This window comes from Aythya marila, assembly GCF_965140915.1.
Source record: "Aythya marila genome assembly, chromosome: 14".
Classification (NCBI taxonomy): Eukaryota; Metazoa; Chordata; class Aves; order Anseriformes; family Anatidae; genus Aythya; species Aythya marila.
The window spans coordinates 3847548-3869113 of NC_139055.1; the positions used below are offsets into that span (position 1 = coordinate 3847548).

General features: G+C 37.7%; 1 protein-coding gene across 1 annotated transcript in view; it reads left to right on the forward strand.

Moving 5' to 3' along the window:
• The window catches only part of TENM2 (teneurin transmembrane protein 2), a 782568-nt gene that overhangs the window by 63926 nt on the left and 697076 nt on the right, over nucleotides 1-21566 (forward strand). The window contains exon 2 of the mRNA XM_082771651.1: nucleotides 344-394. The gene's annotated coding sequence lies outside the window, so the exon portion shown is untranslated. The remainder of the gene's footprint in view (nucleotides 1-343; nucleotides 395-21566) is intronic.

Sequence of the window (21566 nt, forward strand, 5' to 3'; positions counted from 1 at the left end):
TATATACATGTGATTGGTGATCTGATAAAAACTTTAGACCTTATGCCAATTGTTATACATTATTCTCCCTTTTATAATTATAGTGATATTCTCCACTGTGAGAGAAACACAATAGGAACTCTTATATTATTAAAAAAATATATATCAAATTTGTAGAACAATTATCCACTGTAGTTGCCTGTAATCTTCCAGAATCTTTTTTCTTTGTGTGTAGATACTTTCTTATAAATAAGTTAGTAAAGAATAATTCTAAACAAAATAAGAAGAGAAAATTGGAAGCCTTCTCAATGCATTTTGTTCCCCACAGCAGGAATTACAAAATAATTTTGTTTATTTTTTCCAGTTCTTTGCTGTTGCCCAGCCAACACCTGAGGGATCACAAACGAACCTGGGAGTAAGTAATTAAAATTCAAAGCTTTGACATTCAGATACTTCTTATACTTTCTTTAGCTTCCAACTAGCAATTTTTTTTCCAGACAAGCTTTTAATTAACAGGTGAGTTTAATTGATATGTGAGTTTTTATTTATTTTCAGGTGAGTTTAATTGATATGTGAGTTTTTATTTATTTTTTATTATTTTTTTTTTTATGGAAAGGATATCAGTGAGAAGTAAGGGAGGAATTTTTCATTCTCACGTTTTGAGCTCATTTGTACATTGATGTTTCTGTTGAATCAATTTTCTTTAATGAATAAATAAAATGGAGTTTCTAAATATTGGATAGAGCAGAGGAAGAGTTAACCAGAATGATGGCTAACTTTCCCAGTATCTTCTATCATAAAACTCCACCTCAATATTCCTGACAGATTAGTCTGCTGTGTTTGTTAAGAAGTAAGAATGATGGAAAATCTTAGACACTGTAAGCAATCTGTTGTACTTAACTAAGCTTTTTATGATTTGATTAGGTTGAAGCTAATTTCATCAAACTTTGCCATCTAAAATGCAGGTGTCAAGTCAGAACTAGTCTTCTGGACTCATATTTCAATGAATAGAGTCACTAGAGTTGTAAAACCCACCATAAAGTGAGAAGAGTCACCTTCTGTAGGTGGCTAAGTGCCTGGCTTCCAAATGCCTTATCTTAGATAACATGAATCCCCTGGTGTTTAATATGAACCTTACACTCTGCAGTTTAGAACTGCTGCTTTGTTTGTTCATTGTTTTGCCTGTCAGGGGTATAGAATTGCAAGAGTGGCTTGAGTTCTTGGGGGCTTTTTAAATGGTTGATTTCTGAAAGCAGACCAACATACTGTGAGATCGGATAATGTGCTATTTGTTTTGAAGTCAGGTATTTTAATAGCATAAGATATGCTGTGCACTGAAGGTATTTTATGAGTTAAAGAAGCAACTAGCCAAAAAGTTTCTTGTGGTTAAGTCAGTAGTAGGACAGCACCCACATCTGTTCATGAAAAGATTTCTTTTTTGCACTGTCATTACTGCTCTAGCTGCATGCGAGTCTGATGGTGAGAGTTGGTGAGAAGACATTAGTTTTCTAAGATAATGAGTTCCATATTTTCATCTTGATGCTCCTCTTTTTGAGTATTTGTTGTCATATTTATTTCATTCAGTGTACTTAACATGTATAAGCAAATGATCTCTTCCTTGAGCAGGAGTGACCTAATTGGGCATTTAATATAAAATTGTCTTGTAACTGGATTGTGCAAGCTCCTACAAGAATATTTATAATTCTTGCATTCATATGAAGACAGTCTAGCTTTCCCTGATATCATTTGATCTGTCTTTGTGAAATACGATCTTTCAAGGAAAAAAAATGTGGAGATCATTGCTTTAAAAAAACTATTTGTTTTTCAACTAAGTACATTTTTTCATAATAAACATGAAAATGATTCAAGCCTCCCAAAGCATTTTTAGAATTTCCCACCCTATGAGCATTACATAATTTCTCGTGACCAGAACTAAGGGCATGATAAAATATGATATTTATTTTTTTTGTAAAGAAAAATCAAATAGTTTTCTGCTGCAGAAAATACCAGATACACATTTTAGGAAAAGTGCCAAGCTATTCTTCTAAGGGCATAGGTGTCCACTACAATCTTATGCCCCCTTTCTGCACTGGCACTGGAAATTGATAGTCTTTCCCATGGGCTTTCTTCTGTGATGGAAACAGAAGACTGTTTTTCTCTTTGTGTGTTAATCAGTAGAGAGCAACGTTTCATACACAGCCCACTTAAGCTCTCCTGATAGCATATTATTCTGCTTGTATGGTAGAGTTTGTGTAGATAGCACTTGGTGTATTTTTTTTCTTTGTTGTTTTTTGTTTGCTTGTTTGTTTTTAGTGTAGATTTGTATCTGTTGATTGGTTTGGGTTGGCAAACGTATAAATGATGTTAATATCCATTTAAGAGCTCTGAAACATGGCTTTAAGACTTTGCCTTTATGTCTTGCTTGCTTTCTCTTCTTTGGTGTCAATTAAGTTTATTTTTTCTGTTGAACATGTGTAGCAGATTGCTGATATTTTCTTTTGTTCTTTTTTTTCTTTTTTAAACAAGAGTAAAGTGGGAGGAAAATGGCTGCACAATATAATGTGCTGATGCAATATAACTCCACTTCTCAACATACAATAACTTGCCTGCTTCAGGAGATTAAAAAAAAAAAAAAAAAGCTCAATTAGTCCCTCATTTCCATTGTATCCCATAGTCCAAATGTATCCTCTTGTCAAGTGGGCTTGCCTTTATAACCCTGCAATCTGTCATGACAATGTTAGAAGAGGGGAAGGGGAAGATCTAGCTACAGAAGTATATTCTTTTCAATTGGTAGTGCCTGAAACAACTTCAACAAATTTTTAATTTGCTACATTTATTTATTTTATTAGGATTAGGTATAAACAATGACCTCTACAAGAACGCTGTAATGCATAATTAGTGTTATATTTGAGTACATAAACTTAAAAAATGTTAGGTTCAGATAGGAACTTGATAACTCAACTACCCAACTAATTACCAAAATGTTTGTCTCCATGCACTGCCCGGCTATGGATATGGAACATCTCTCTTTCTTCTTCTAAAACAGATGGTGATTTCAGCGTAGTGTAAGGTCACCAAATTCAAGCTGTTATGAACCAAAAACCAATTCCAAAGTTTTGCAGCTCTCACAGAGATGACTTTGCCAAGCAACCCACTCTGTTATAATTTGGAGGAAAACGGTGTACTAGGCACACCAGTGGCAGAATGTCACCGAGCATCCGGGAGGCTGATCTAAGTCACTCTTTGGGACTGATCCAAGGATCAGAGAGTAAAGGCTTAAAGCCACCTTTAACTTCCCAGGAGTTGAATTGGGCATCATGATACTAACCCAAAGAGCTGGCTCAAAGCTTTATGAAATTGTAGAATATGTGAAAGCAAGCTGTGAAGACTTAATCCAGATAATATCACAGTGGGATAACGATGAGCTGGGGCAGCAACTGGGAGATTTGGCAGGGGATATGTCTGCAAAATGGCCAGCATTTCCTTCTTCAGAGTTATTATTTCTTTGTTAAAATAAAAGATAGGTTGTTAAGAACAAGTATTTTAGAAGTATTTCACCATATATACTGAACAGTGAGCATTGCTGTACACTGAGAAACAAATTAATGAATCAAACATTGCAGCACTATCCACAGGGGCTCGTTTAAAAGCAAATGCATGACAGAGCTGGAAACCAGCTTAAATGCAAATGAACCAATGTGATGAAATCTGTAATGTTTGATTCATTAATTTGTCTCTCATCGTACAGCAGTGATCATTGTTTAGTGTGTGCTACTAATGAAAGACCCTAAAAGACAGGGATTTCCAACTTTCCAGATGAGCTTTTCTTTAACAGAGATGTTGACGTGAAGCCTTTTATGCTCATGTGAGGACCTCGCAGCATCTGTAGTAATTGGTTTCATTAAAAAAGTAATCTTTAGTATATATTTTAGTTTTCTTGTGATGTAGGCTAGCAGATGGAAAGAAGGAGAGCCAGCATCATATGATCTGCTAGCTTTCCAAGGGCCACCAGCAGCTAATATGTTATAGTTAAAAGGAGAAAAACACTTGAAAAAATAAAATCTTGGCTATGTGCTGAAGTAGATAAAGCACCCTCCATGCCCCCTACCTTTAGACACGGTTACTTTCCAGAAGATTTTAATCCACTGCAAAAGCAAGACTGAATGCCCAAAGGGTGAGGTGTGTGTGGGTCAACTTTATTGTTTTCCTTCTATAGAAGTTAAGCTATTAAATGTCAGTTTTGATAGATACTCTGGTAACGTATATTCAGTCTTGTGTACTGGTGACATCAGCGTTTATTTGTCAGCTCCTTACCTCAGCCTGGCATTGTGTTTCTGTTCACAGTCATTCATGTGACTGTAAGATTTGAGAGGACAGGACAGAAAGGGATTATCAGATTAAATGGCTGCTGTAGAGCAAATTATAAAATGTAGCAATCTGGGCTCCAATGATGAAGAAAATTTTACCTGAGTCAGTCTCAACACTTACAGCCACAAATACAGACATTTTTAGAGTCTTGTTTTTATTAGGATTCATCAAAATGATGATGGGTTTGATTAGGAAGGGTCAATTCTGAGAGATGGGTGGCACTAGCTTCAAAGCATACCAGAAAAAAAGAAAAACAGAAGTCTTTCGTAGCTTAGCAGCAGCACATAATAAAGAATTGGCTCAGTTAGGGTTCACATTTTTGAAATTCTTCTTCCAAATCCAAACAACATGCACTAGACCAATCTGTCTATTTATTTCCATTCTGTATGTACAATGGGATGACATTTAGGCAAATACATTGCTAAGTGCCTTGCAGGTACCTCTAGGTATTAAAATCTACCATTAACCACAAAGCAAGTGCACTCAATTCAAACATCTTATTTTTTATCATATCAACCTGAAACTGATTCATTTACTAGATTTTTGTTCTGTTTTTGGCTGGGATAGAGGAACAGTGGCTTGGGTTTAGGGTGGGAATCATACTGATAACACACCGTTGTTTCAGTTGTTGCCAAGCTATGCGAGGACATTGCAGCTCCTTGTGCTGCCTTGCCAACGAGGAGGCTGGGGGTGAACCAGGAGTGGGGTAGGGACAGGACCAGGGCAGCTGGCCCAGGCTGGCCTCAGGGTTTGCCAATGTGGTGCCGTGTTGGCAGTAACGGCTGGGGGGTGGCCACTGCTTATGGTCTGTTTGTGTGTCAGTCAGTGGGCATTGAGCAATTGCATTGTGCATCACTCACTTTGTACATACTTATTCTATATATTTATTGTTATTATTATCCTTTCCTTTTCTGTCCTAATCAACTATTTTTTATCCCAACCTGCAAATTTTATCTATTTCTAGTTCTCTATCCCATCCCACAGGTGGTAAGGTGGTGAGTGAGCAGCTGTGCGGTGCTCAGCTGCCTGCCAGCTTAAACCACAGTGGTTCTGAAGCAATTTTTTTTACAGGACAGTTTTTGTTCTCTTGTCCTTTTTTTGAGATTGCAAGCTACCTTATCAAATATTGTCTGCTACAATACAGCTAGCTCTTGAAGTCAACTGCAGACAGTTGTAATGTCACTAGTAATTGCATATAAAGGATCTTTTCCATGGAAATGACCGTCTTAAATCAAATCTTCGCCTGGCCTTGCTGTAAAGATAGTTTGCTTTTCATGCCATACTATGTATGTACTGAACAAAAACAATACACACATTTTCAATGGCTACCAAAATTGTTGAAAAAGGGACTCTGGTAAGTGTTTAGAAGTGTCTGTATCATTACTAAGATTTTCTTCCAAAGTTTCTGGAGCCTGCTGTTCTTGATGGGTAGCTCAGGAGAGAGGTCCTTAGATATGGAGTAAGCTGTGAGGATGCAATTTTGGAAAAACAAAATAAACAAAAAAAACAAACAGCAAACCAAACACAGCTACAAAGATAATAGAAGGTAAATTCCATGGAAATTTCATTTTTGTTTTCATCCAGCATTGAACACGTGTTAGACTTAGATAATTTACTAAAATTACAATACTGGACTTAGGTTCTGTGTGGCAGCCACTTAGTTTACAGGCTTCCCAGCACAATTTAGATTCATTTCAGCCTACCATCCTTTTTACTGTAGATGAATGATGTTATATATCTTTTCTGGATTCAAATTAATATATATATATATATATGAGGAAAATAGCTAATTTTTAGTCCATTAATACCTACTTCTGTTCCGCTAAAGCCAGTGACAAAAATCCTGCTTGAGTCAATGATTCAGAACCAATGCTAAAGAATGCTGCAGTGTATTGTATATGAAGTCATTGTGTAACCTGACAGTTTTCTTTTTATCTAGTTAAAAATATTTTTGTGGATGTTTCTGAATGTAGCAAACCAGTATTTCTTGTAACATCAGTGTTTTCTACACTAGGACTGGTATGACATTTAATTGCCTATTTGATGTCCCTATTTTGAATGCCATTGTCTCCTGTTCTCTCTGACTGGAAATACAATGTCTAGTGGGCTTTCCACCCAGGGCACAATGATTTGTGTGGTTTCTTTCTGGAAAAGCAGTTGTGCTTTCTATGGGTAGGCACAGGAGCAGCATGATAAAGAGCTGGGCTGTTGTGCCTTCCAGCCAAGAACTGAACTACAGGTGTGGTGTTAGAGAAATATAGTGGGGCGAAACACAGGATGGAGGGTTGAAGAGGCAGGCATAGCAGAGGAACTGCAGAGCTGATTAAAGGCATCTGACTGTTGTGGCATTGCAACATTCATTGTCTTTATTACTAAGCTGATTCAACTGTGGTGGCACCAAAGGGTTAACATAGTACCAGGGACATACAGTAAGTTGATCTTGTGCTTAGTATGATTTTTTGGGTATGTCTTTTTTTTATTATTATTATTTTGTTATTCATTTGTGTCTATTAGATCTTTTCTAGTCTTTGAAGTCCTACCTAGCATGCTCTTTTTCTCTTCAAAAACAATTTTTGCTTATCTTGAGATTCGCAGCTTTGTTGTGGCTCTTATGTTGATGGAGCATTTTCTCATGGTTATGTTTATTTCCATTCACAAATCATTGTGGGTCTGTTGCTTCACTTCTGCATGTCATTCCATTTCTTAGCAGCCTCTTTTCACCATCTCTTTAGCATGTCCAATCCTTTACATCAGTCTTTCAAATGGTTTAATTCCTCAATTCTTCAGCTGATGGTATCAGACTTGTTTATGTTACTAGGCACAGCCAAAGAATTATAACTTGTGTGCGCCGTTCTGCTTCATGCACATGTTTATTAGTAAGCTAGTAATGTTATAAGAAGTTGCACTAGCCATTGCCTGATACAGTGTACAAAAATTATAGTATAGTAATTCAAAAATTTGTTATCTTAAAATAAGGTTTTGCTTATAAACTTCTCTCTATTCATGTTACAGCAGGTGGTTTTTAACTAGTTAAAAAAACGTTTAAAACTTTATTTTTTAGGTTATTTTCAGATAGCATAGAAGCTTTAAAAATCAAAAGGTGTTATTGCTAAAGACTGAACTGAATACTTTACAAGCCACTGGAGGTTTTGTTTTAGCATTTTCCATTCAACAACAAAATGCTAGGCTTTACTTTTTATTCACATTCTATTTTAATGTTATGTAAAGGAGCTTTCAAAAGTGACAGTCATTGCTCCTAGTCCACAGTCTGTATCCAGGAAGATGTTTAGTTTTTCCCTTAAGTGTTTATTTTATGAACTTACTTTATAATTTAAGCATTGGCATGAGAGAACAAAGAATCTGAAGATAACAGGGGAGATTTAAGATTAATAAAAGAGTTGTGGTTGCTTAAAACTATTTCCAAGGTCACTGTCGCTGTAAGATCTTGAAAGAGCAGGCATTGGCATGGTTTGAAGACTCAAACTCAGTCTCAGTAGTTCCCTGGCTACTACACTGTGCTGCAGCTGTCAGCCAGAGGAGTCAGGGCAGATTTCTGAGCTAATGGAAAGCTTGTTGGTGAGCACGACACAGTGCGAGAGTCCCAGCAGGTCTGCGCCTGCCTCTGTGCAGCACTGAGGGCCACTGTGCCCTGATTTTGGTGTAAAACACCTTCAGTAACAAATGGAACAATCTGTAACCAAATAAATAAATAAATAAATAAATAAATAAATAAATAAATTGGGGTTGAGCTATGAAAGAACATAATGAGTAATATCTAAATACCACTGAGAAATTCTGCTATACAGCCTTCCTCTCCTTAGCCATGGATGTTCCTTAATACAAAGAAAAAAGGTCCTTGCCTGAGGATGGTCTAGCCCTGGAGCAGGTTGTCCAGAGAGGCTGTGGAGTCTCCATCCTTGACTTTGTCACATCTGGAGCAATTCCTGCATTGAGCTCAGGGTTGGGACAGATAACCTCCGGAGGTCCTGTGCAACCTGAATTGTTCTGATTCACTCACTGTAAACCCTGTGTGTTTGTCCTGCTGCCTTTTCCAGTAGCTAACTAATCAGAACTAGTAGCACTGATCAACTCTGTTAGCACTTCTCCATGGCTGAATTTTAAGGTATCTCTAAAAGGAAATGGAAGTGATTTGTGGAATAACTGGGGCAGAGTGAGCTGATGTAACGATTACGCAGCAGGGCAGGGGGTGAGAGCCAACACATCTCCCCATTTCTAGTGCTGAGTGTGCATAGTGATATGCACACTCCTGCATAACACAGAGGTACGAGCTGACTGCAGGTGTGTTTCTGAGCCAAGTGGCATCGTGCTACAGAACTAGGAGGAATGCAGCTGCAGAAGCATGGCCCTGTGTGTGTGTTCGCACAAACTGCTTCTCAGTGGGCTAGTTAGTTTGGAGGCAGCATTAAGAGGATACAGGCAGACTGGTTCTGGTTCTGAAGCTGCCTTGGTCTGGGGTGAGCTGGGGACCAGTACACCATACCCTGTTGTATGTCCTGGACTTGCCTTCTGTTTTTCCATGAGAGATGCAATATTCATATCATACAGAGATTATTATGTTTAAATTGTATTACATTTTATTTATTTAATTATTTATTTATTTTCCCTGAGAAAACATGGAAACCCTATTAGTATTAAAAATAAGAATCTCCTGTCTGGCAGATAAAGCACAGGGAGCTGGTACTGGCCTCTGAACCAGTCAGCTGAGAAGTTTAAACTCAATAAGGAAAACACTTATAAAGTGAAGTCCGCCGTGAAGTTCGTAAAACTAGATGAGCTGTAGCACCCCATCACATTATTCTTAGTGCCTTCTAGACATTATGGGAGAGCACAGAACAGCAGCTAGCCTCTGACTGTTACCAAATGCAGTTAGTGCTCACAGCATGCAAGACTGTGCTGGGATGAGTTACATTTGGTGTGTGGTGCATCCTGAAGGCTGGTTTGACCCTTTGTGTAAGTGATGTGCATTATTAACAACAGAAATTGATCCCATGGAAGTAGCATAACATAAATAGATCACTTCTGAAGACTCGTTACTGGGATAAGCGGGTATCATGTATTATGTTTTGTAATGTGTTCTTTTTTTTTTTCATTTTTAAGTACTGTGGTGCTGAATAATCAAAATTGGTAGTACTGCTCTGTTTCTTCTTGTGTAAAATTTAATTTCATTCTTGTGAAAAATCTTTAAGACATATCATCAAAAATTGCAATAAATGTTAAAAGTTATCGTCCAGAAAAAAACTCAGACTCCTAGTTAGTTAACTGGTCTTGCTTTAGATCTGAGTTTCCCCCCTTTGTGTTGTAAGACATATGACTAAACCAATTTGGTCTTTAATCCATAGAACATGCTGTCAACCTTGCCTGTCTGTTTTTGTGTCAGTGCTTACTTGACCATGACTACAGATGTGAAAAATTGAATAGTAATAAGTCTCTGGCTTATATTTGATACGCGATTTTTAGATGTTTTATACGCTATTTCCATATATACATTTGCTGAGAACTAGTCTTTAAAATTACTTTTTACTTATCTTCATGACTCTAGACTTTGAAGTAATACTTCAATGACAGCTGAACTGAGACGTTTTAACAGTTTCTGAACAGGGTCTGAACAGACCTCTCGGTATTCTGCACCATGCTGAAGGACTGCTTCCCTCTTGAAAGTTTTATCATGTAGGAGGCTATTAAAGTTATGAGTTTGGGCTGAGGCATGAATAAATCCTGAGTCTTACTGATGATGTCATTATAGTGGTCAATAAAATACATGGAAGCAAACACTTTTCATGCTACTAAGATCAGCTAACCAAATCAGGATACACGAGCAATTAACTCTTTAATTAAGATGAATGGATGACATTAGCCCTCCTTAAACCCTGCTCGTCAGCATTTACAAATAGAAAAAGACGGATGTCTCCTTCCCAAGAAATCTCGCTTTTATTTTTCATTCTTTGACAGTATCTCATTCTTTTCACTTTGTAAACAAATTCGCTGATGAACACTGCCAACTGCAGAGATTTAAACAGCCCTATTCAATCAGTGCTATTTCTCATTGCTCAGAGGTAATGTATATGAATTTAGTTTATTTTCTAGGCAAGTTGCATTGACTCTGTGATTTTAATTGAGAACAATAAAGGCCTTTTGATGACCAAGTATATAAGATCATATGAATTCAATCAGCATGACATGTTAGCGGCCATATAGTTAAGTACTATTAAGTTTCTTGCCTTTGAATTGAGTTATCAGTTTTGAAAAAGTTGTGTATAAATGGAAGGAATAAAGTCTCTCAGTTTTCTCTCCTTGCAAACCAGAATACTCTGGAAGCAGATAGATTTTCTCTCCCTACATATGCATTATGCATATATATATATATATATATATAAAGGAGAATTTCCAGTGATTGAAGTGTTATGGCCCTTTTGTAATCCTACAAAATAACAGGATTCCCACTTAGAAAATCAATTTTTGTTCTACTTTCTGTTTTTAATGGCATATGGCACACATACAAATTCTGGAAATGAGTGTTTTCCTGCTACATGTATTCAAATAACATATGCCACATGTGTAGGACAGATTGGAGTCAACATATCTGTTGAAAACAGGATTTCTATACTATTTTCACAAATAAACCTACATTCATGTCGTGTCTCAGGTATAGTTTCTATCCATGTTGATGTTGCTGTAGATTATTTTTTGTGAAGCCCATTTTGCAAGGCAGTATTAGGAGATTGCTTTCACCTTCAACAGTCTTTGTTCGAAGAGTCAGAAATGCTGAATTTACTTAATCCTAGCCTCTCTGAAGAATGGAAAGTCTGGAAGATGTTTCCTGCTGTAGTTGCACCAGTTGCAACTGGAAAAAATAGTAGTTTACTGCATCCCATACGCTTCTGATAAAAGCAGTATAGGTTTTGCAGCAAATAAACAGAAAAGTTGTTCTTTAAACATACACGGTTTTGAACATAGATTTTTGCATTGTCATTGCTTGTAATGGCATTTAAGAATAATGACATTTCCAAATGTTTGCCTAAAGTATGTTAGCTCTCTCTCCTGACCTAACACAGCTCTATCTTGCAGTTGGTGTCAAGTGCATTAAAGTATTCAGATAATTTTCTTGTCCTTCCCTATTATGCAGTCAGTGTTCTGTTAACCACAAGCCCCATGTACCCATCCACAAGATGTTTCTTCTGAGATGCTTTACCAAGAGTATTTTAGTTTCTTTTCATTATTTTTTTTTTTTTAAAAAGGATAAATGTAAATGTTAGTTCAAGTTTGAAACATATAAATAGGAACAAAGTTGGAAGTAGAATTAAAGCTATAGGTAAGATTAAATATATGATTACTCAACATATGTCTATATCAGGATGTGGAGAGGTTGACCTGGAGCAGTGACTCCTGCCCATTGAGGTGGCTTTATAGCAGAGGTGTAATGGAGGGTCCTACCTTTTTGGAAGTCTTTAACGGTTCAGATGTGTCCAGAGAACTGGCTTCAAAACTTCACTCTTCAGGGACAACTGTTATGGAGAACAAAGCTGAAATGGTGAGGAGATCAGCCGAGGAGCTAGAAGATGACAGTGGAGTAGCCATCTGTGTTTCAAACAGAACTTTTGGCTTCCTGACAGAAAATGAAATAATACAGTTATTTGACTGCCCCGTGATTGCCTTACTCACAGGTCCAGTCAAGTGCGACACTCCTTCAAGAGCTTCAGATGATACAAATCCATATGTACAGATAAAGTTAAAGGGATGTAATTGTCAAGGGCACAGTCCCAAAGAACACAGATTTTATAGGCGAACTCTTGTAGTTATTAAAATGGTTTGGCTTCATAACAGAATACATATCTGCAATTTTGCCAAAACCTAGATGCAAGGGCTCTGTAGAGGTGTCGCTTGCTACAAACTGGGGAACAGTTTGGCACGTGGGGTTCTGCCTGCCTGGCACCCTGCTGACATTGACAGAGCTATCTGGTGGGAAGGGCACTCATGGGCTCTAGCTACCACATGTTTCTCTGGGGGTGCTTTTGCTGCACCATTGCCATACAAAGCGTTGAGATTCCTAGCAAACGTTTTATAACGAGGAAAGAAAAAAAATGTTTTATGAGTATTAGTCAGACAGGTAGTGAACTAAGATCACAAAAACGAAGTCTGACACAAGATAATTTGAAAGCAAATAGCTATGCTGCACTCAGCAAGTTGTTTAGCCAGTGCTGCTGCTCATACCCAAGCAAGCAAGCATTGAGTTTAGCTTTGTGTCTCTGTATCACTGCCTCCCACTCCTTGACACACCTCAAGAGCTTGGTCCAAGTGCTGCAGACTTCATTGCAAGTTGGATCACCTGCTGTACAGATACAGGGAAACATGATGTGACAGCAACTCACAGGGGAGAGATGGGGACCAAGGGCACAGGGATTGCATGGGCAGCGTTACCCCCATGCAAGGCCAAGTCCTGCACTCACCTGCGCTCCTGCAGGGCCCCTTTTCAAGGGAGCGGGCCCAAGTGTGCCCGCCAGTTCTTCCCTGTCTCCCAGGAAAGCTTTTTCCCATTGCACAGGGTGGTTAATGTCACGGCTGTTACCTTGGCCAGACGTACAAGGTGTCGGTATGGCAGCTTTGGATACTTTTAATGCTTATTTATAATTAAACTTTGCATCAAGTTCCTATGTCTGAATTACAATTGTAGTGATTTTGGTTTTAGAAGGCTTGAGATGATAGCATTGGGGTGTGGGGCTGCTTTTAACCTCCAAGCCAGCCTTATAGGGTGCCTCTTATCCTTCAGGTTGCTTGTGTGTTCGCAGGCTGTTTGTATTGGAAGTGTTCAGTTCTGCCCAAATAGCAGGCTGAGCTCTTGCCACAGAGCTGGGGGAACTCTCGGTGATGCATTACCCTTCCTACTGGTAGCTCAGACAAGTATCAATGAAGACAGCAGCACAGGCTGGGCAGAGCACCAGCTGACCCTCCTGCAGCACACGTGCAAGGAACCGATGTGGCTCAGAAACAATTCTCTGTGGTTGTAATTTGGGTTTGAATGTGTAAGTGACAGTCAGTGCTTCTAATAAGGGCAATATTTTCAGTTAAAATCTTATGCCTCAGTATAACTGTACATGGCATGTACATAAAAAAATCAGATTGCTAAATAACTTCTAGGGGTCAGGCACCTAGAATTAGGTGCCTAAATATGAATTTAATTCCTCGCTATCTCATTTTGAAGTAGTTTCCTCTCTTTGAAGTCTTAACAGGAAAACAGTTGGAAATTTTATACAGTAGCCTTCTGTAGCAATGTCACTGTTGACAATTAAAGATGGAGATAGAACTGTCAAAGCCCAAGCAATTCATGTAGTAAAACCTATTCAGGAATGAAAGTAACGCAGATGTCTGTATCATAAAGAATTTTTGAGAGTTCTATTGCATTTTAAAGCAGGGATTAAAATGTTTTTCATATAACTAAGCACATATTAATATAGAGAAATGTAGATATCAAATTATTTTAAGTGCATATATCTATATAGTTGTGGGGGAAAGACACTGAACTCTTCACATCTTGCATCCAGCTGTTTGGAAAATCTGTGCTTACGAAAAGGCAGCACTCACTGCTTATGTATTTGTAAAAAGTAGAGAAATGCAGTTTAAAAAGACAAGGGGACATTAGGGTAGAAGACATGAAATAAATAAAAAGTACATAGTAGAAATAGAGAATAAAGCTATAATCAGAAAGAAAGTTAATTACTTCATTTTACAACTGACAGTTCAGTGAAGTTTCTGTTTTAATATTATGTGCAAACCAAACTGCCAGGTTTTATTTATCATCTGATATAACTCTACCTCTAGTTCAGGATACTGGAAAACCTCTCTTGTAGAGTTTTACCTCTTTAACCTCAAATGAAAACTGGCATTCCATCTGGATAGTGTCCAATGTGTCACATTTTGGTAGTCATCAACCAGCTCGCCTTATAAATCAAGAGCACTGATTAAATAATCAAGATTTTTGAAATGCCTTGAGGGAGCTGTACGTTTTTTGCATCAGTGATTAGTATTCAGTGGTAATACTGAAATCTATTTGAGCTGCAGATATAAAACTGCGTTTTGCATACTAGGCATAATCAGGGAGATTATATTCAGAAAGTGTGCTTCCCCTAAGACAGCAGAAGGTTATGACTTTTGCCATGGCTCCATTGTTAGTTTAAGTGAGCTTTGTCCTTGCTGTTGTACATCCCTTCATTCACCAGAATAAAATATTTTCTGCAGCTCTGTACTGGGAAAATGAAAACTCTAGGTAATAACTTTCATAGGGCAGCTGGTTAAATAAAACTCTAGCTCCTGAATGGAAAGCAATTTTAATTAAAGATCTTTTCAGTTATTAAAACTCAGCTTATATTGTATCATTTCTTTTGTTGTTACAAGTAAGCATTTTGTCATTTAAATCATTCCCCCAAAATACATATTACTAGCAACAAGGGTGACTGCAGTTTACAAAAGATACAGTTGTGAGAGAGACTGGTTAAGAAATAAGTTATTGTTCATAGCAAAAAATAGAGCCCAAGCTCTAAATCCAGTAATGAATTTAAAAGAACTGTAGGAATATAAAATTGAAAAATGGAAAAATGCTTTTCCTGAAAACCCATGTTGAGATTGTGCAAAATCTTGCAGGCTGCCTAAATTCTTTTTTTTTTTTCTTTTCTTTTTTTTTTTTTTTTTTCCCCTCCTCCTTTTTAATGTGACAGTTCTGCTTCTCTAAATGCCCACTCAGATCCAAGTGACAAGAGCAAACTGTACAAAACAACATAGCCATGGCTGAGTGACAAGCTGCCCAGTGGCCCTAGTGAGTTCAGGTGTGTTCCCCAGGGTCCTGCTGCCAGATGCAGAGTTTTCCTGGGTAATGCTGAGCACTGGGAGACTTTCCTTCCTTGCCAATGCACCTTCCCAGCTCTGAGACTGACCAGTTTCACCTATCTGGAAGTATACCATGTCAGCCTCTAGGTAGTCTGTAGGGAATGTTGTGGAGAGGACAGCACTTCCTTAGGTTTAAGATCACCACTTTTGTTACGATAGCATGCCCTGATGTTAAGTAATTTTCTTTACATTAGCATTACTTCAAAAATGTAAAAAGAGAAAAATACCCTTACAACTGTGAGAAGGACGTTTGAGCCTTGATGTGGAGCCTTGCCATACATCAATCCCTGTGTTTTGTATAATCTTGCAGATGTGTAGTCATACTTATTATAGTCTGCATAAGTGGGCTTAATGTATGCTCATCACTGGCCTGAAGGTGATTAGAGATTATGATACGTAATCATTTGGACAGTGTGAACGAATGCAGACTGGGGGTTGGTCTGTTCCACTTCGTAGCCCTGTCCCTGACAGATGCTCTGACAGCCTTGTGTACCCTGTCATAGCCCGTTGGAAAGCATCAGTAGGAGCACCAATGCTCGTCGTGCCTGCCAACAAATCTCCAGAACTGAAGAAAGCTTGTTTTTGTCTCACTGCATCAGTTAGCCTTAAAAAGATACTGACTTTTCCTTCAGACTTTGTGTGTATCCTTAAATTATCGTGACTACAGCAGCAATGCTGTTGCTCTACCTGCTACAAAGGACTTTCTCACAGAAAATGGAGGGCCTGAGTTTACAGTCTTTCTTGATGGGGAATTTCCCTCTCTCATTTTTGTCTCACTCCTGTTGAAGTGCTGATATGATGACAAAGTGAGTTTGAGACTTATTCTTGTGGGGAGATAGAGCACAAAAAGTAGCCTGGTCTCTAGCATGGGAAGTACTTTCTTTCTGTTTTCTGGTCTCTGCACTGTTTTTGTGTTCCATTGAACGGTTATTGGATAAACCACATTACCTGAGAATACGGTACTATACAATAAATAAAATGGGACAGAATCGGGCATGACTTTATTCTCATGCATACAGATAAGTTTGGCTGGGAACGGTCTTTGGCCAATGCTGTCACCTCAGCTATGTGCAGGAGCTGTGTAGGAGAGTGCTAACTGATGTGGGCCAAAACATATCAAGGATCACAGTAAACATGTCTGTGTCCTGGCCCAGGTGTAGCCTCTACACTCCTGTCTGGTGAAGTGCTTACAAATGAGGCATGTAAGTACTTTACTGAGGCTAGCCTTAAGCCAGGAAGCACTATTGCACCTAATTCTTTTAGATGTGAAATATTTTTAGGTTCCTGGATGAAAGAAACTGCATAATTTTGGTACACGTACATAAAAGGAATGGCTAATATCAGAAAGAGACTTAAGAGAAAAGCATGGCTCTATGTAGCCCTCCATTCTCCTCGTCCTGTGCTACAGGTGGCATTTCTTCATAATTCCAATTGTGGTCTAAGCCATGCAGTCATTAAGATCTAGTATCTGCAGTATATAAGCAGAATCTGTTATTAGGCTTGATAGTATAGATATTCTGTAATTCTAAGCACACACTATTTGTTCCTAAGCTAGATTCCTAGCTAATTCCAGGGACATTTAATGTGCTAGAGTATGTGAATTGTGATCCCCGTGTGTTCCAACTGAGTGCTTCATAATTTCATACATTAAAATGGAGATTCAAAATGTTTACCCCTATCAGAGTGTACTTGTTTTAGTGTTTGATGAATCCTGTCCTTCAGGTGGTATGTTTGTCAGCTGTCTGTTACTAATGCAGGTTTTGCTTGTCCTACTTTTAAAGACAAGTACATTTTTAACCCCCCTTTCTCCCAGCTTTTTAATAATAGTTGGCATTCCTTCTGAGAAGTGCAACTGCTTACTTTTTAAGTTCACTGGTTTTCAGTTTTGGTAACTTATAAGCTACTGCAGCTACTAATTACCTTTTAATCAACACAGTATCTTCTGGTACATGACTAAATGTTCCTCATCTTTATTTTCATAAACATAGGAGTATAAAATATTTTCTCTTTGACCCTGGTTTCATATTATTGTAAGTCCCTTTCTTTGTGTTGATTTCATGCTACATTTTACAGTTGGCATCAAGCAGAAGGTTGGGTCCATTAGCTCTTGAGGCAGGTAGTTTTCCAAATAGTCATTTGGGGGCAGACCCCAAGACAGCTGTCATTGAACTACTCTACAATGCCACTTTTGTACAGAGTGGTTCCCTTCACTTCCCGTTGGTCAAACAGATCTACCATCTCTCTTACAGGCTTTGCTGCTTGGTAACCTGGAAGCATTTCTTAGTAGCTGCTTTTTGTCAGTGACTAACAGCTTTTTTTTTTTTTTTTTTTTTTTTTTTTTAACTAGCCTCCTAATTTCAATCCTCTATTTCACTTGAAATATAAGTACTTAACGATTGGCTTTATTTGAGTTTGTATTAATGACTAAATTCTGGCTTTGCCTTAAACTGTTCTTTAGATTTAGTAGCTAGAGTTAGATCTTTGCTTATATATAGAGGTGGAGAGGATTCTTAACGGAGGAAAGAAAGACAGTTTTGTGGTTTGGTAGACAAAAATCAACTATAGAGGTTTAAGGGTTCATTTCCAGGGTACAATACATTATTAGCTGATCTTCTCAGGAAAATTCCCTACTGAGGTTTGTTAATGTTTTGGTGGAAGTGAGTAGAGAATACTGAACAGAGACCATTGATGTGGGTATATTAATCCGTGAGCCTCTTAGCTTAATACAGAACATTAAATTACTCTGCTGAACGATTAGGCATTTGTTAAAGAAATAGATACTTATTAATGGATGATTTGCCATGTTTCATCCTCTCCAGAGCAGACATGCTTACCCTTCTGTTGTTTAGAGAGTGCTCTGTATTCATCTGCTCAGTAATGAACCTGAAATTTCATTCACTGCATTTAGTGTTGTTGGTATATAGGAACATCTGACCCTACTTTTCTGTGTTTTTTGTTTGGTTGGTTGGCTGTTTTTTTAACTTTAAATTTTCATAGTACTACATTGTTTTCATACTTCTACATTGTTTTAATGTATGTATTATTGGAAAAGATATTTCCCAGAGTTGATCCTTGCAGTATCTGGAGTACTGTGTCCAGTTCTGAACACTCCAGTGCAAAAAAGAGGTCTGGAGGTACTGGAGAGAGTTCAGCAAAGGACCATGAAGATGATTAAGGGACTGCAGCATCTCTCATATGGGAATAGGCTGAGAGAGATGGGACTGTCCCCCATGTCTCCCATATTGGAGGCATTCAAAACCTGTCTGCCATGGTCCTGGACAACTGGCTGTGGGTGGCTTGACTTGAGCAGGTGGGTTGCACCAGAGGTCTCTGCTAACCTTGACCATTCTGTGGTTCTGTGTGACTGTGTATGATGGTGAGCAAATTTGCCAGAAGTGGACAAATGTAATAAAAAAAGCTGATGCCACATTCACATGGACATGCATGACTGCATTGAATATCTGCAATTTACAGTAAAATATGGCCACACTGCAGCAGTTAATAAAATATCACTTGCTGAGGTATAAAATGAACGTAAGAGGTGTGCTGTGTTGTAACTAGCAGCACATGAAAGCCTTTCAGAATTATGTCAGAAGTATTTCTTATTACAGAAAAAAAAACATACTATTTCTTGATGATAGTAGCGATAATAGAAGCAGGAGGCAGTAGTAAATAGGATATGAGAGAGTCAAAAAGGGAAACAACAAAAATAAGTCTGAGGCTTTTGGATATTCTACCTCTTGGGGGCTACCTGTAAAGCATTATCCGAGGAATAGTAATATATTCAGCAAGTGACGTAAGTGATAGAATCATACAAGGATAAAGTATTTGGTTTCACAAGGGTTGAACTCCACATCCATTTAACGTAGTAGCCAGATTATTACAGGCTTTAGATGAAACCTCAAACAGAACAGTTTGATCAGTGCTGTTTGAGCAATATAACAGCACGTCTGCATTAACTTAGTGTGTTAACACTATGTGTTAGCATATTCAAACTGGTTGTAATGTAATGACCAACATGCAGTTTTCGGTCTAATTAACTCCATATATGCTAGTTTTAATTACTGAAAAAACCTTCTTGCCATTATTTTAAATATAGTTTGATGTTTGGAATTCCTGATTTAATTCATGGGATACTAATTTTTATCACCTTGCAAAGTAATGTTCTCTATGATACCCTGACAAAATAAATCATAAATGTGCTATAATGGAAGGTTTCGCGTCTTAAGTGTAGCTGATCAGAACACCTATATTGCCGCAAATTCAATCTGCTGGCAGAAAAAGGAGCAGATTCTGCAAGTTATAGACAGATAGTTTACTGGCTGTACATCTGTAACTGACACTCATAATTAGGGAAAAACAAACAAACAAACAAAACCAATAACCAACAATAACCAATAATGTTTGTAAATGACTGCAGTGGTAGAAAACTAAACTTTGGTCACTGTTCTCCAGGTTGGCTAGTCACTTCCTTGGAAACACAGTCATAAAGAGGTCTAACATGTTTCTGTCTCTAAGATTAATCATTTTAGTAGTAAAATAACATGCCAGTTCATGCATTTATGCTCACTTAGCTGTGGTGTTTCTCCACACAGAGAGAAGGGATATCTCACCTCCCTCGCTGAACAACTGCACTCCAGCTGGCAAACACTGCTTTTGCTGAACAATTCTGGTAACTATAATAAACTATTGCAGCTGCTCCAACTCATTCTTTACTTTTGTATACCAGATTTTGCATTTAGTATTCTTTTATGATTTCATCTGTTACTCTTGGTAGATTCTTCACAGATTCACTCCAAATAGTAACAACAAATTATACTACCATTAGCAGAATTGCATTACGTTTATATTAATAATGGAATATTTTTCCACAACTTTGGCTGCATAAAATGGAATAAGCAGATATTCAGCTGTTCCTTGGTGGCCTTGTTTCTTCTCCAAAGGAGGCAGCAAGTCTCTTTTCATTTCAGCATGCTGTCCTCAAAGTTCATGCCATTTGGAGGCTAAGCTGTGGATGACAAACTGCAAAGCTGACAGGAAAACATGCGAGGTTGATATATAAAACAAGCTACACTGCTTGCGCTTTGACTTTCATTGCTGGTTTCAGGAAAATAAATAATACTGCCTTGGTCTGTGCAACACTCCTAAGGAGTTTCTTCACCTTACATGGGGAACACTGCAAATTTCTTTTATATAAATTTGGAACTAAGAACTACAGTTTTCTAAAACAAATTTATAAAAAGAAATTGTGTTTGTTTGTTTTTTCAAACAAATCCATAGAAGAAAAAACTTGTATAATTTGTTCCCAACCATTTTCAGTAAAGCTAACAGGAAAGTGATGGTCCCTTTCATGAACTGTGAAAAATGCTGTAGATATTTCTCTGGTTTAACAACCAGATGAAAACATTCTCTATTCCCCACCTGCTCTGCAAATTTTGCTGTAAGCACCAACACCTTTACACCAAGAAGACCCAATGGAATTTTTCTATCAAAGCAGAAGTGTGCACCACATGAGCAGGTGAAAATGTGATGGAGGAGAGGTGTGATGTCTCCATGTTTGCTATAAGCTTAACCCATGCCAGCCTTCATCTAAAATATTTTTTATTTCCACATTCCATTGGATTTAGTAGTTGAACATTGTTCTTGTGAGAAATGTATTATTTGGCGTTCATGTACATAATGATATGCTAATATATCCTTTTTCTTTTTTTTTTTTTTTTCCCCCAGAATTCATCTGGTATATTAGCATGCTGCAAAACCTACATGCAATAAAAAGGGATATTTAAAACATCTTTATTTCATTATCTCATTTATTATGTTGTAGTTAGCAACTAATTAGTATAGATATTTGAAGTTACAGATCGAGAGAAACTAAATTACTGTGCTATAATATAATTAATCATAGAAAACTTTTGTTCAGCAGCTAATCTTATATTAGCTGCTACTTCACTTCTTGTTGATACTCATAACTTTGATTAAGATTTTCAGTTCTTTATTTAACGTCATAGCTTATTAATATGAGATTCAACGAAGTATCTACTGCTTCTGGAATAACATTCCCAGAAAGATTTGGAATGAAAATTCTCCTGGCAGTAGACTTGAACAAGAAAATAACATACATAAAACACCAAGGGTCAGTGTACGATAGCAGTTCACTGAAGAAGAATGCTGCAGGATATTAGATATTCTTTTTATTTATGCCCTTCCCTCCGGTTATTATCCTGTGCTTGCAAATGTTCAAACTACTAAGTATACAGTACAGCCACAGCTAAAAGTGATGGAAGAAAGTAGTGATCCAAACCAAGAGCAAGATTCTTGCTAGC